The sequence below is a fragment of the Onychomys torridus genome, chromosome 17 (genome assembly GCF_903995425.1).
Source record: "Onychomys torridus chromosome 17, mOncTor1.1, whole genome shotgun sequence".
Lineage (NCBI taxonomy): Eukaryota > Metazoa > Chordata > Mammalia > Rodentia > Cricetidae > Onychomys > Onychomys torridus.
In genome coordinates this window covers 28662547-28679769 of record NC_050459.1, presented here as the reverse complement: position 1 = coordinate 28679769, position 17223 = coordinate 28662547, and positions in this window count along the sequence as shown.

Here is a 17223-nt window from a genome sequence, read left to right as displayed (position 1 = left end):
TCTTAACAATCAGCCACTGAGTTCTAGTGTTAGAATGGAAGAGACAAAAATGTCTGATAGGCAGGATGGTGCACTCAGAAGGAAGCAAGAGGGAGGATTTAGTATCTTACCACCTCCTCAGACACGTGAGTGGCCCACAGTGTCCTGTTCACTACGAATGGCCCATTATTATTATATTAGGTAACAATGGAACAGGACAAAAATGAGATTTTTTAAAAATTCTTCATTATTGTAGAAATTACCCTAGACTTGTGCCAGCCTAACCACTACAGTTCAAAATGTTAGAAACTCCAAGGGAAAAATTGTACATGTCCACAAAACCCACAGTGACCCTCAGTCATCAAAGAATTCTGTATGACAAAACGCAATACACCCAGGGAAGGCAAGGCCACAGGCCTCTCCCTGCCTAGTCTGGGGCTAGGAATCTACCCCGTCCCCCAACCTCTTTCTGAGACAGGTTTCACAGGCTAGTCTCAAATGACCTTCAACTCCTAAGTTTATGTTGTTCTGTTGATCAGATCCAAGGCTTTGTGTTCGTTAGGGAAGCGCTGTACCAGCTGAGCTACGTCACAGCCCATGTTCACCCCTTCCTTGTGAGTGGGATGCTACGGTCTCCATGGAGAGCTGTGTCTCTCCAAATTCACACCCAGAAGAACTGATCAGGACTTTCTGACATAGATTTTGGGGCTCCTTTATCAAGCTGCTCAGCAGATGGTCAGAGGCGTGAACTTTCTTCACCCTGCTTGGACAGTGTCTGAGGTCCCTGGGTGGAGCTGGGAAAGACAGAGCTTTGTGCATGATTCTTCTCAACTCCTGACACCAGCAAGTGTGGTTACTCCTCTGATGCCCAGAGTCAATTCTCCTTGAAAGCCAGATCGACTCCATGTTAACTTGTCTGCAGGACATCCAAAGGAGAATGCTCAGATCCCAAAGTGAAGGATCTCAGGTTCCAAGAGAGGCAGTGTCCACATGCCCCTGGAGTTACATCCTCAATCCCGTGTCTTCAAAAGGCCACAAAAGACTTTCTGTGCACTGCAGCTATGGGGGTTACTTGTGTGACTGATCACACCTGGTTCTCTGAAGAAGCCTGAGGTGCCCAGTTTAAGCAGTTCCCCCACAGGCTGTGCTGTTGCATGGGGTGAGGCTCTCTACTTCCCTTAGCAAAGGGCAGCCATGTTAGATCTACTGACCCTGACATTCCAGCCTTGAGAAATCACACTCTAAGCCAGGTGGTGGTGGCGCACGCCTTTAATCCCAGCCCTGGGGAGGCAGAGGCAGCAGGATCTCTGTGACTTTGAGGCCAGCTCACTCTACAGAGCAAGTTCCAGGATAGCCAGAGCTAAATAGAGAAACCCTGTCTCAAAACAAACAAACAAACAAACAAACAAACAAAAAACCAAAACAAAAGAAAACAAAACCCCCAAACAAACAAAAGTAAAAACGAAAAAAAAGAAATCATGTTCTACAACACAGCTTTCAGACCTCATCAGACAAGTTTCGTTGTGCAGTGGATGGTGATAAATGAAGAAACTCGCAACTGGTCAAAGTGTAGAGACTACATGACTATGGGATGCTCAGTCACAAATAGTAGACCTCTATCACATCCCCTCTCCAATGCCTAGGGACCATCAGGAAGAGGGTGTGGAAAGAATAAGAGGCAGAGATCGGGGAGGACTAGAACGAGATAGCATCTCCTGGACAAGATGGGACAGCTATACTCATGGATTCATGGCACCAGTGGTTGCCTGTGCAAGGTCTGCATAAGATCAAGCCATTCAACATCCCAGCATGGAGCAGGAAGAGGCTCAGGCGCCCCCATTGCTGAAGAGCTGTTGATGGTTGATCAAAGTATTGTATGTATACATATATATTTCTATGTACATATTTTATTATATGTATATTTGTATATATTATATCACACACACACATATATACAATATATTGATCATGCTCACGCCCATTCATCCTTATTCCTCTCAGATCCATTCCCACCTCCTCGCTCCTTCCCAACTTCATGAGCTATTTTTTGTTTCAATAACCCACTGATTATATATATATATAATGGAAATCATTCCTGAGGCCTGATGAAGCCGCAGAAGTCTGTCAGTTCATGTAAGGAACAAAACAATGCCTGTGGGCTGGAGATGTGCCAAATGACAGAGTACTTCATACTCTCCTGTGTTTAATTCCCAGCACTTCACAAAGAGAAACTAACTGATCAACTAAAGAAAGAAGCACAGACTTGGTGGTGGTGGCGCACGTCTTTAATCCCAGCACTCAGGAGGCAGAGTCAGGCAGATCTCTGAGTTCGAGGCCAGCCTGGTCTGCAGAGTGAGTTCCAGGACAGCTAGGGCTGCACAGGGAAATTATCTTGAAAAAAAAAAATGAAAAGGATAAAAGAAAACAGGACAACAAAAAAGCCCACCAACTTCCCCCTCAAAATTGCACAAAAGGAACCAAAACACGAATAAACCAAAACACAAATGAAAAACGATGCTCCAGACATCATTTTTAAAAGTTTATTTAGGTTGGGGATTTAGCTAAGTGGTAGAGTGCTTGCCTAGCAAGCACAAGGCCCTGGGTTCGATCCTCAGCGCCACACACACACACACACAAATTATTCCCAAAGTGTTGCACATAATAAATTTTTTGTTTTGTTTTGTTTTTGTTTTTGTTTTTGTTTTTCGAGACAGGGTTTCTCGAGACAGGGTTTCTCTGTGTAGCTTTGCGCCTTTCCTGGATCTCACTCAATAGACCAGGCTGGCCTAGAACTCATAAAGATCCACCTGCCTCTGCCTCCCGAGTGCTGGGATTAAAGGCGTGCGTCACCACCGCCCAGCTAAAAACAATTTTTAAAATGAGGAAACTTCTTTTAACTTGTGACCTGACCTTAATACTTAAAACATTCAAAACAGTGTTCAGAAAAATTGGATTTAATAAGCTGGTCATATCTTCAAAGTGACAAATCCTTACATGCAAATACGAATCAATTATAAAATGGCATGTATTAAAATGTCCCATTGATGAGACAGAGGTGGCTCCCTCTTGTAAGTTGCCCTCTGACCTCTACATGCACGCTGTAGTACATGCCTAACACACACATACACACACATAAACATACACACATAAACACACACATACACACACAATAAATAAATAATATGAATGAATATGTAAATAAAATGTAAAACAATTTAAGTATCTGTATCAGTTCCTTTCCTGTTTCTGTGATGAGATACCATGGCCAAAAGCAACTTACAGGTACAAGTGTTTTGCCTTAAGGTTCCTGAGGGATAAGCGTCAGTCATGGCAGGGAGGCGTGGCCTCCGGCATCAAGCTTGGGGACAGGGGTGGGAAGCTGACAGATTGGATCTCCAACTGCACACACAGGAAGCAGAAAGAGCAAACAGGACATAGGGAGAGGATCGGAACTCTCAAAGCCTGTCCCCAGCGATGTCCTTCCTCCAGCAAGGCTGAGCATCCTAAAAGTTCTGTAACCTCCCCATTAGCACCACCAACTGAGGGCCAAGTATACAAATACTTGAGTCCATGGGGGACATGGCTCAGGCAAACTATAGTATCCCCTTTACAACAGCAAGCACAGCAAGGTAAGTAAATAAGCACTTGCCATAAACTTTAAAAGTATGTGTTTGATCGACAAAGAGACTAGTCAAAGCCTATCCTAGGGACACAGAAGAATGCCCAAGTAAATGATATGATATTTTGTTCTCAGAATTAACATTAATAATTTCCAGATTTGGGGTCATTTCCCAGATATCTTTCTGATTTTGAGAAATTCCATTGTAGTCAAAAGCATAATTCGTATGACTTCACTTATTTTCAGTTTATTATTCAGGCTTATTTCATAGTCCGGAAGATGATCAATCTGAATGCTCTCTACGCATCTGAAAATTCCACGCTCACTGCTCTTGCTGGATAAAATAGTCTATAGACATTACCTAGACAAAAGGGCTCAAGTCTTTGGTATCTTTGCTGACTTTCTGTGTATTCTCTAGTGGTCATTGAGAAAGGAATGTTGTTTTCAGAGAGAGAACTGTGGAGGTGTTTCTTTCTCCCGTCAGAGCTACCATACTTCTATATATGCATGTACCACACGTTTTGAAGTTCCACCGTCAGCACATACATCCACGGGATTGCTTGAGGACTGTTCTGTCTGCCTGATGAGTAGATCACTGGCTAGAGTTGTATTTTCCTCACTAACTAGGAGCCTTACCTTTAGGCAATGGCCTATTTTATCTCCAGTTATATCTTTTATTTTATGAAGCTTGTGTGGGATTGATACCATCATTCCAGATGTTTTTGTTCAATGCTCAGTGTAACCTTTTTCTTGTAACCTTCCTCTTTCATCCTAAGATTCATTTCCTTGGAAATATTCTGTTTAGATCTTGTTTTTCTGATTGATCTTTTTTAATTTGTATGTTTAGTGTCTTTGAAAATAATTTAATCATTGGCAGGACTGAATTTAAATTTACAATAGTGATATTTGTTCCTCTGGGTTTTGTTTTTGTTTTTTTGTTTTTTTTTTTTTTTTTTTTTGTTCCTTTATGCCTGTTTGGTTTTTTCCTTTTTCATTAAATGGGAATTTTTTATTATTACATTTTATCCCTCATGGCTTATTGGTTATATTTCTTTAATTTTTGTGTGTGTTATGATTGTCTTTCTTATTGCCTTAAGGACTCATCTGTTATCTGCCTAACTTTCAATAACATTCTAAGGTTTCTTTCATTGTGGGAGAATCTGAAAGTGTCCACTTCCAATGCATTGTCATAAATATGTAGCATGTATTCTAAAAGCTCCACGACGTATTACTTCTGTTTTGGCTAAAATCAAAACGAATTCTCTTCCAGAGGAATTAAAAATAAGGAAAATGTACTTTATATTTGCTTTCATTCTGACCATCTCTAGAATCCTATTTCTTTGTGCACATCTGACTTACTACATGGTATTACTTTTTCTGCCCAAATACCTTCCTTTAACATTTCTTGCAATGTGCACCTGTTAGCAGTGAGCAATTGTTCAGTGTGGAAGTTTGAATGAGAATGGCCCCCATAGACTCATGTATTTGAATGCTTGGTTTCCAGTTGGTGGAACTGTTTAGGAAGGATTGAGAGGTGTGGTCTTGTGGGAGGAGTGTGCCACTCAGGGTGGGCTCTGCGGTCTCAAAATGTCAAAGCCAGGCCTAGTCTCAGGCTCTCTCTCTGCCTCCAACTTGTGGATCAAGATATCAGTTCTCAGCTGCTTCTCTATGTCACATCTGCCTGCTGCCACCATATTCCTGGCTATGATGGTCATGAACTCATTCTCTGAAATAGTAAGCAAGCTGCCAATTAACTGCCATATATATATATATATATATATATATATATATATATATATATATATAATTTGCCTTGGTCAGGGTGTCTCTTCACAACAGTAGAAAAGTAAGTTCAACCTCCATTTTTTTTCAGAATGGGTTTTGCTAACTATAATATTCCAGATAACTATATATTTTTTTCTCTTTCAGTATTTGAACATGTCTTCTATTGCCTTTGGAATCACATAGTTCTTCTTTGTAGTGGGTAGCCATTCCTGCTTTGATCTGGAAGTTCCAACCCCTATTGAGGCTTTGGTAACTGTCTCACCTACAATGCGGGGCTGAGAGAGGACCCTAAAGACCCGAGATCTGGATGCACCGGCTCTCTTGGTTCCTGGACCCTGGATGCTGGAGGTAGACTGAGCAGAGTTCTCCAGAGAACACCTTTGGACTGTGCTACACCTTTCCCAGACCTGTAACCTATCCCTTCACTTTTAAGTTACCCCACAAAACAAACCTCCCTTTTAACTACGTGGAGTTGCCTTAATATTTAAACCAATACTCCTCCTCCTCCTCCTCCTCCTCCTCCTCCTCCTCTCCCTCCTCCTCCTCCTCCTTCTCCTTCTTCTTTTGTTTTTTTGAGACAGGGTTTCTCTCCGTAGACCTGGCTATCCTGGAACTTACTGTATGGCCTCAAACCTGGAGATCAGCCTGCCTCTGCCTTCCTGGGATTGAAGGTGTGGGCCACCACCTTCTGTTTAGTCACATAGTTTCAAATAAGAATAAGAAGTCATCTGTGATTCCTTATTACTTTCTGTACTATGTAAATTCCTATAGTTAGAATTTTCTTTGGGCCGTCATCTTCTAAACAATGACATGGAGACTTCTTATTAATTATGAGTGCTTGACCTTAGCTTAGGCATGTCCCACTAACTCTTATAACTTAATCTAACCTGTTTCTACTCATCTATGTTTTGCCTTGGGGCTTTTTCCTTTCCTTCATTCTGTATGTCCTACTTTCTTGCTTTCTCTGTATCTGACTGGCTGGCCCTTGTCTCTCTGGTGTCTCCCTCTCTTTCTTCTCAAGCCTAAATTCTTCCTCTTACTTACTCTGTCTGCCCAGAAGTCCTGCCTATACCTCCTCCCTCACTATTGGCTGTTTAGTTTTTTATTAGCTCAATCAGGTGCCTTAGGCAGACAAGGTAAAACAGTAATACATCTTTACATAATTAAACAAATGCAGCTCACATTTACATAGTTAAGCTGAAATTCCACAACAAATTCCCCTCTTTATAATTATCTCTTATATAGCTGCATATGAGCTTATTTGCGTATATACATGTATGTATACATTAACTAGCTTGCCATTTTAGAATAAAGGGGCTTCTCTGCTTTATTTCACACATCAAGATGAATTTTAGGTAGCTCAAGTTGTAAGTAGGAAAACATGAAGTCATAATAATAGAGAAGAAAATGAACACAGTAGGATCAAAACTGCTACCCAGCAACTTCACAGGAAGTGATGTAAGGCTTTAGACAGGACTGCACTTCAGTGACAATGTGAGAAAGGTGTGGCCGCTTCTGTGAAATTTATATCTGTAATAATGGATTTTAAATGTTAGGAAGAAAAAGCCAGCGGACAGTGGTGCCACACACCTTTAATCTCAGCACTTGGGAGGCAGAGGCAGGCAGATCTCTGAGTTTGAGGCCAGCCTGGGCTATGGAGCGAGTTCTGGGACAGACCCAGAGAGACCCTGTCTCAGAAAACAAAACAAAACAAAAATCCCTCCTCCCAATGACTCATTTAATTTAAATTTTGACAGGATATATGAAAAGATGGTCTTAGAGACAAAAAGGAAGTAAGCAAGCCTTTTAAAATTTGCTTGTTTAAACCAAACAGATGCTGATAAGCATGAGATGCCTTCCTTTTCAGCGTATCAGATTGGCAAGGGTGAAGATGGATTGCAGCAGCACTCTACGGAATGAGAAAATGGGCGTTTCTATGCAGGCTTCCTTTGTCTTCAAACCGAGTCGTTCCAGTGGGTTTGTTGGTAACATTGTGTAAAAATTTTAAAATATTGCATCCTCATCCTTGATTTTTTAATGTCAAAAAACAGGATAGTGGTGGTCAGTGCAAAGGATTTCATGCCAGACTTCAGTTTCTAATTTTGTTCCATTGTATGCCTGCTGAGTGACGCGGGGCAGTTCATCTATCTCTCTGTCTCACTTTGTATCAATGGACTACATAGATCTCTTTGGGTTGTCATTGGGGATTTAATCAATTGATATTTAATGAGCAGTTAAGATGGTGAATGACACATGGTGGGTCTGCATCAATGTTTTGATGTTCATGTGTCGGTCCTTACAAAGTTGTTCTTTGAAAGCATGGTCCAGCCAAGCAAAAATCAGCTTGCCAGGAAGTTTGTTTCTTCTTTTCACCACTAAGAGATTTTTCTAAATCAGTCAAACCTGTAGCTCCAAAATCATAGGTAAATACTGCCATATAGCATCATAATATATAGCATTGTCAATTAAAATAACGTGAAATAAAAAGAAAACAGTAGGAGAAAAGACATGATACAGTCATTTAATAATTTGATGCAGGTGCAAAGAGATGTTTGAATTTCATTAACTTGCTAGAGATCTAGTGGAATGACGGTTTATTTGTATCTTGGCATTGAAATCCCGCTAAAGGGCAACCCCATATGCTGGGCCATGTCATCATTCCTGCCACTGCTCTTACAGTGACTAATAAAATTGCTACTTCCCTTCCAAAGGAGACAAATGCAAGACTCCTTGGGAGCCTAGGTGAGAGCCCAAGGTACTGAAGAGAGAGAGAGAGAGAGAGAGAGAGAGAGAGAGAGAGAGAGAGAGAGAGAATGAATCTGTTGTTGGTTATATTTTTGGAATTAAGAAATTCTCTTCTTACCACTGAAACATACAACAATTTCACCTCAAGCATTTATCTGAAAAATACTAACAAGTGTATAAAAATACAGCGAGGTGAAGAACTCAAACCTCCATCACCGGCCAGTTGTTTAGATGCAGGAGACAGTCTCTCCCCTACTCATCATTACTTTGACCTTTCTTCCCAGACACAGTCCTTATTTTTAGTTTTGCTTGTATTTTTCTACATCTTTAAGAGTACTACCACACAGAGACACAATTGTATTCGCATGTGTTCTTCAAATAAAACCAAACTAGAACTAGTCCATGTCTGTTAGTCTGCAATTTCCACCCCCCCACCCCCCTCAACCCCCACCCCCCTCACCCCCCCACCCCCACCCCCGAGACAGAATTTCTCTGTCCAGCTTTGGCACCTTTCCTGGAACTCACTCTGTAGCCCAGGCTGGCCTCGAATTCACAGAGTTCCACCTGCCTCTGCCTCCCAAGTGCCTGGATTAAAGGTGTGTACTGCCACCACCCAGCCTAGTCTGCAATTCTTATTTTTCACTAAACAATGCATGTTCAAGCCCCTTCTGCACCAGAGCAGATGCTCATTTCACCCCCTCTACCTACTGCACTATAGTCTATAACATGTTTGTATCCAAGGATGGATGTATTCTGGCTTATTTTATCTTCCCCAGATGATAGGAGTTTAATCTGGGTCTAGTCTTCAGCCATCAGCTGTTGTAATGCTGCAGTGAACATTCTGCTTGGTTCTTTATAAATATTGTGCCTATCTCTGCATAAATGTTTTCAAGCGAATTTGATCTCTGAAAGAATGCATTCATATTAAATATTGATGACTTCTACCAAACTGTCTGTCATAAAGATGACACTCACTTACTTCCCAACTCATACTGAGCAGAAATTTCATTTTCTATCCTCTTGTCAAGACAGAATCATATTATCAACCTGATGTTTGACTGGTTTGACAGAGAGACAACTACATCTTTATGTAGTTTAACTTTCATGCCTCTGATAACAGATAATACTACATACTTCTACCTGTATTTATTAGACACTTCTTCTAGGAAACTTGTGTTCATATCCTTTGTACATTTTGTTCTTAGATTGTTTATCTTTCAGGTAATGATTTATAATAATATGTATTCTGATTATTGATTCTTTCTTGAATTTTTAAGAAAAAGAAATCCCTAGAATTTTTTCTAATTATTCCTACAGTTTTTCTTTTTACCTTTAGTGCATTTATATTTAATATAGACACTACTTATTTCTATTTATGGTATGATGTAAAAAAAATTAACATAAAAATTACCAAATGCAGAGACAATTGCTCAAATTGTCTGCTAATTCCAATCATATCCTTTTCCCTAAGTGTGATGTTGTCATCCCTTGGTAGCCAACAAGAAATAGTTCCAGGACCCTTGTCATAACCAAATCTTCAGGTGTGTAAATCCCTCACACGATAATACAATATTTATATATAAACTATACATATCTTCCTATTCAGTGCAAATCATTTCTAGATTACTTCAATAACTAATGAAGAGTAAATACAAGTTGGACTCTAACCCTCCAAGGCAGTCCTAACATAAATGCTTTTCTTTATAAGTTGTTTGAGCCATGATGTTTTATCATAGCAATAGACAGTAACTAAACACTCTAGATGAAGAAGATCTAGTAAAGAATCTTTATCTGAAGACTTTGTTGAGTCTGTGTTGGTCAGAGGCCGAAGTAGCTACTTCAACAGATAACTGTTACTCAAAATATTATTTCAGGAGGCCTGAAGGCTTTTCTCTTTTGACATCATGATGCCCTTCAGTTTTATTTCCCTTTTCTTAGCATCATTTCTCATTAAAGCCTCTAAGGGGCCACAAAGGCAATTCTACTTTTAAAACTTAATCTAGTTGATTTTTCCTTGGGAAGGGTTGAGTCTCTGGTTTTCAGAGTGGTCTCCATGATCAACTAGGTTAAGGTAATAGCAGCACATGTTCAGGATGTGTGTGGTGAGGGTGTGGTTGACTTCAGAAGGAAGAGGGGCAAGGCAAGGGAAGGGAGTGGAGAGTCTTCTTGGGCTGCTATGATGTACAGGCACCACGCTAAGTGCTCACACCATCCCCCTTGGTCATTGCCAATGACCTTTCAGCAATGTATTATAATCTTGACTTACTGGGTAAACAATTAGGCTATTCACTGAAGTGAGTAACTTCCTGCAGACTGCACAGATAGGAGACAGCATTGTGAGAATCTGTACCAAAAGTCTCTATGGAGCCAAGTTCTTAGATCCGCCTTCTTTATCTAGTAGGCCCTAGGGATGGGATGGCAGCCCATCTAACATCTGGATCACATTTGCTTTGAATGTGAACTTCTTGTATCACCTCCACACTAACTTCTCACCTTCTTCTAGATTCTGGGGACATGAGTCCAGGATGGTTCTTATTATCTGGAGAAGCTACAGTCCCCGCCCATATCACCCTGGAATAGAAGGCTTCAGAGCACCTGCATCCTTATTTACCTCTCCCACCTCAGCTTTGATGGATCACATACTTGGTTCTTTAGTTCTCCTGGTTTTTTAGTCATGGTTCTAATTCAGGAGTGAGATATGAAGCAAATCAGTAACCAGTGAAAGGAAACAGCATGCGTTTACTTGTAATATTTCTTTAAAGCTTAATTCTCAGTGCCATTACTCATGAGCAATGAGATAGCTCGTAAAGATTGCTACCATTGCGATCAGGTTGCTCTCTTAAAATCTTGGGAGATAAGTTTGTAGTGATAGAAAACATCTTATTCTTTGGCCAGATCTAGAGGTACATGACCACCATCTTAGCCACTCTGGACACTGAAGCTGAAGAATCTCATATTCAAGGCCTGCCTGGAGTACGGAGGAGTCCAAGGTCAGCCTGAATAATTTACAGAGATCTCCTAATGAGATAAGTGTGATGGTATTGTGTTCCCCAAAATATTGTACACTCTAATAAATTTATCTGGGGTCAGAGAACAGAACAGCTACAATATTAAACATAGATGTTAGGCAGTGGTAGCACACACCTTTAATTCTAGCATTCCAGAGGCAGAGATCTGCCTGGATCTCTGTGAGTTCAAGGCCACACTGGAAACAACCAAGCATGATGACTCACGCCTTTAATCCCAGGAAGTAATGGCAGGAGGCAGAAAGGTACTTAAGGTGTGAGGATGAGGAACTATAGGATGGTTAAGCTTTCAGGCTTTTGAGAAGCAGTTCAGCTGAGATCCATTTGGATGAGGACTCAGAGGCTTCCAGTCTGACAAAACAGGATCAGCTGAGGAATTAGCAAGGTGAGGAAATTGTGGCTTGTTCTGCTTTTCTGATCTTCCAGTGTTCACCCCAATACCTGACTCTCAGGTTTGTTTTTGTTAATAAGACCTTTTAAGATTCATGCTATAGACAAGGGCTTGAGCTGGAACTTGGTGGACGTGTGCTTGGCTGGCATGTATTAGACCCTGGCTTTGATCCCTAGCACCACACAAAGGAGATATATGATAGACAGATAGGTAGGTAGGTAGGTAGGTAGGTAGGTAGGTAGGTAGATAGATAGATATGATAGGTATATATGATAGATAGCTAGATGATAGATGTAGATATAGATGATCGGTATACATACATGTGATAGCTAGTTAGCTAGAAGATAGATGATAGATAGATAGATAGATAGATAGATAGATAGATAGGCAGATAGATAGGCAGATAGATAGACAGACATTATCTCAGGGTCTTACACACACTAAGCAAGCACTCTACCTAAAGCTACAGTCTTAGCTTTGGGGTATGGTTTGAACTACCCAGAAAGAGATTTGCCTTGATACAATTTATGGCTCCTTTTAAGGTCAACTATTCACCTAAAGATTGGGATAGAGAGGCATCCTACATATTGTGGAAATTACAGTTCCAAAGGCTGGAGTCAACCATTGGCCCTCATACTTGACCTTTCCTTCTGGCTCTTTGTGTAGCTAAGTTATCCTTTCTGAACTTGCCCTTCTGCCAAAGTTGCAGGACTGTTGTTGGCTCCTATGGAAACACCTGGCCTAAGCGCGCCAGGCTCCCTGCTTCACCTCACACTGTTGACTTAGCCAACAATGTGCTTTTTTCTATGTTTATGGATCCAAATGCCACTCACCCTCCTCCAGGCTCTGTGTAAACATCCCCACCTCCCTGAAAGCTTGTGTGGCTTCTACCTGCCAATCACAAGATGGCAAGGTTGTGACAGACAGCAAGGATTCTGGAACTGCCACAGTTCAGACACTTAGCTACTAGAACTATGGACAATTTTCTCATTTTCTACTAGTCATTATCCATAAAATGGATGATAACAGTATATACTTTCTAGTTACTAATGTTACTAACTAAGCTAGCACATAATAATTTGTTCAGAAGAAACATATCCTTGTCTAAACTATTAAAGCCACATAACCCAGTCTCCTATCATGCATATTATTTTCTACTTTCTATTACACAAATGGTCACCTCTTCTTTCTTAGAGTGAAAGTCTCTGTGGATGTTTAGCATTGTGTCCCCTGCCCTACTTCAGGCAAAGTAGGTATTGCAGAAATAACTGTTGAATAATTTCCACAGTCATTCTTGTGGTTCAGGCCTCCATTGCTAGTGTTCAGACCATGACTCAGAGTGTGTATTGTCTTCCCTATCCATAAGGAATTGGCTCTTTCCTCAATCATACCTTTGGACAATGCTCTAGATGATGTATCTCCTCTCAGAGAAAATTCAGTGTGTACCTGCCAAGGTGTATTTATCCTCTGGATGCTGAGAGCTTGGATTGTAGTAAGAGAGCCGGTCAAGATCAGCTTCCCAGGATACCTTGAGAGATAGACATGGGATTTAGAAAGCTTTGTCAGCTTACCAAGGGATAGTTCATTTGCTCATGGAGGCCTGACTCGTTCATGGCCAATGTGTAAGATATTATACTAAACAAAAAAGGCAAATCATGAATTTTCATTGAGAAAGAGGTTTCTGAAGAAGATACATAAAAATTACTTTTTGGGAGGTGGGCAGCTTCTCTTTCCGATATGGAAGTTGATTGGGTACACCCAATCTGTATCAGAATGCTATTAATTAATAATGAATGTGGGGTCCAATAAAGAAGTCACATGCTCAGGATAAGGTTGAGAGTCTTACCTGTTGTAACCGGGTGGGAGTTGTTCCCTAGAAAGCATGAGGTGCTCTGTCCTTACCCACTCTGTGGACATACTGACAATTTCTCACAGTTCCCCCTTGTTCCCAGTGTTCTCAGCCAGTCATTGAAAGCTCTATCAGGGAGCCATTTCCCTACAGATAGATGTGTATCTGTCTATGAGATTATGTTATCTTTCATTTGGCATGAAACAAACCTCCCTTTATAGAGATAGTCTAAGTCCTGTGCTACTACTTAAGGAATGCTCTGCTTTTATTGACAGTATGCTTACATGAGTCATGGGTCTGTAATTTTAAGGGGAAGAAGATATCAAATGTCATCTAAATTTACCTGGATTCTTGCTAGTCTTGAGTCCTAGTGACATCATACTCTAACCTTTATCCCATATTCTGGAAGCATCCCTTTGCATTTCTCCATTTACAAACAGAACTGGCACCTTAATTTCATGAAATCTGCACATGCTTTTCACTCAACAAGTGCTTTTTGTCTATTTGCCAGTGTTGTGTGAATGTACATTTGTGTGAATGTGCCTATGGAGACCAGAGGTCAACCTTGGATATCATTCCTTGGGTACTGCCTATCTTGTTTCTTTGACAGGGACTCATCCTGGCCTGGAAATCCCCGAGTAGGCTTTCTCCTCTGCCTCCCCAGCACAGGGATTACAGACATGCATTACTATGCTTAGCATTTTTTTTTCATGCATTCTGGGCATTGAATTTTGGTCTTCATGCAATTAGGAAAGCCATTTACTGACTATCTCTTCAACCCATGACTTGGTTTACAAACTAATACAGCAGAAGGTTCTATTGCAAACGAGGTCACTTCTCTAGCCTTCAAACATGTGACTCCAATGTCCTCAGTAAGTAGGAGGAGACTGAGAAGTCAACTCACAGTATCTTGTTTATTTGTTTTGTTTAAATATGTCTGGATCACTTGAACAAAATTAAGACTGAGAGAATGTATCTTGAGTGAGAGCCTGCTCATTGGGCCTATCACCTGGTAGTGGTTCCTAAAGGTCCCAAGAACAGAACAATGTAGTGGAAAACTCTACAGTTACTTTCTAGAGACTGAGGAAATAAAACTAGTCAGGGGCATGGATGGTCCTAAGCAGTGTGGGCATGGGACTTCCATCCATAAGTTCTGGACCATCCCAGGTGTGCTTCCCTTCATTCTCAACCTGATGAAGGATGGGGATCCAAAGTCTTGCACTCAGCAAATCTTAGTGCTAGCATCCTTCTTACAGGTAAAAGTACCCCACCCTCGTACCAAGTTGCGTTCTCAAGGGATAGATGAACAACGAGAACCAACTTTCCTTGTGGTTCCAACCATTTATCTTGGGTGAAAATCTTCACCCTGAGAAGAGCTGCAGATCTAAATGAGAAGTTATGAGGCATGTCTGGAGCCACACAAACATCTGTGGCTAGAAAGAAAAAGATTGGGGAACAGGGAGAATGCACTGTGCCTGAGATGTTGGGTAGCCTGTAGAAGGAAGGATGGATCTTTGGGAAGAGATGGTACATTAGGAGACTTCAGTGATTTTGCTTAGATTGCTTTATCCCTTGACTATTTAGTGTGTATTTCCATAGAGTTTATGTTGAATTCTTAGCTGGTACATTAGAGATACAAACCATTTATTATTCTAAACATTTATGAATTTTCCCCCAAAGCCACAGCAAGCTGCGTGATCTTTCTTGGGATGGACCAGTTTCTCTGCTCACTTGCTTCTTGTTCACGTGAATGGAGTCACCATTTTCATTTGAAAAATATCTATATTTACAGTATGATGAACTCCAGGGACAGACAGTGTCTGAGCAGGAATTAGCTGGACTACAAACGGGCTCCCAGCGGAGACCTGCCTTTGTCCACTGTGTTCTATCTAGAGTGTAGAAAGGAATCTTGCCTCCTTCCTGGCCAGTCTCTCATCTGTGCTTGGTGATTTTTTCCCCACTGTTCTGTAGACCTGATACTGCTGTCCTAGAACACCTCATCACAAATGGTTCTAAACTGTTTGCAAAGCCCACGTGCAGCAACTGAGTTGAAAAACGTTTGAGTGCCAAGTGAATGGTAACAGCACACTTTGCAAACAAATTATCTTCCCCTAAGACTTCTGCTCTGTTTCCTCCTCTATCAAATAAGGACACCAAGGGATAAAACCTCCAGAGTTAATTTCAGGCTCAAAGTTTGGTTTTGTTACAAACAGTACCTGCCATTGGAACGGGGCACAGTTTGTAGTGGGGTCCCCATCACAGGGCAGGGCCTATAAGGGTCCTAAGTTACCAAAACTATCAAGACGTATGAAAAAGAATGTTCCCAACTGAGATTTCAGAACAGAGCATGTACAAAGGCCCAGAGGAAACATCCTGCTGTCAGAATGAGATCCCTGAAGGTGGATTAGATGGAGGTGAGTGGGTGACTGTAAATTCTTTGATCCATCTGCCTATCTAGCTGCATGAGCAATCTCAGGAAATGAAAGTGCTTTCGGCCTCTGAGAGTCACCCAAGGCTTAATCCAGGCCTAGATCAACAGAGATAATATGATGAGCAGTGTGGAGGGCAAGTTGGTGTTGGCAGGTGATCAGGTCCCCAGAGGTAGAGCACTTTCTCAAAGGCCATTACTAGTATATACTCTGGCCAACAAGGTAACCGTTTGTATTGAGTGCCAACTGCACCCATAAAAAATAGTGTATTTATTTGTAAAGACCTTTCCCTATGGGTCTTAAAGCACCATGTGGTCCTCCATTGCTGATCTCAGCTCATTAAAATTCCAGATGTCAGAAGGCAGCTATCCTCCAGCCTGTGATTTAAGTCCCCTGTGGTAGTTCAAAGTGATGGCTGCCATATGATAAAAAGTGCCAGGTTCATGCCTTTAGCCACATATGGGTGGAGAATGCCAGGTGACTCTGTCTTCAGAACATAGTGATTTGGTGATTTCTCCTTAAGGGGTTCTTTGGGAATTTGTGAGCCCCAATGTGTGTGTGTGTGTGTGTGTGTGTGTGTGTGTGTGTGTGTGTGTGTATGTGTGTGTGTGTGTGTGTAAATCCCCAGAAAACAACCCTCTCCTTTTTTTCTTTTTGGATCAAGCCTATAATTTTTTTGTTGATTGATTGATTGATTGATTTTACCAGATTCCTTAAGGAAAGAAACAGAAAAGATGAGAAATAGGATAATATGACATTACCCACACCCTAGCAGCTGATCTATACTCTGGCACTGGGTGAGGACACTCCTTGCTCAGCGTGCCCTCTGTCACCATTCTCTGTACAACCCACATGTCCTATCCACTTCTTCAGTAGCCGGAAACAGTATAACCCCCTCCGGATGCTCCAGTCCCTTGTAGGCCATTTCTTGGCTCCGTGTCTCTTCATTGCTGGGGAAAGAATGAAGTAAGAAGAAATCACTGAGGGCCTTCAGTCAACACTTTCCCTTCTTAAACCACACGCAGATCCCAGAAGGACTTCAAAGGGTTGTCCCCAAAGGACCCCTTTTCCAGTGTGTGGGGTCTGGTGTTCTGGTAGAGGTTGTGCAATTGTGAAATAGCTCTCAGCTCGGCTCTCTCGGGACAGGAGGGCAGAAAGACTGCCAGGTGTGGACAAAGGGTGAGGCCCCTTCCCCTAGGGAAGAAGTTGGAGGAAGATGGGGGCAGGGCAAAGCCACACTGTGCTGTAATCTATCTGGAAGAGACACCAAACTCTTGACAGGCAAGAGACACGTGGCAGTTAGTTCTAGCCCTCCCCCGGTTTTGTAGAACTCTCAAATCCATTGACTTTCTTTGCCGGTTGATGGATGTGTTTGTTAATTTACTAATAATATTGCCTTC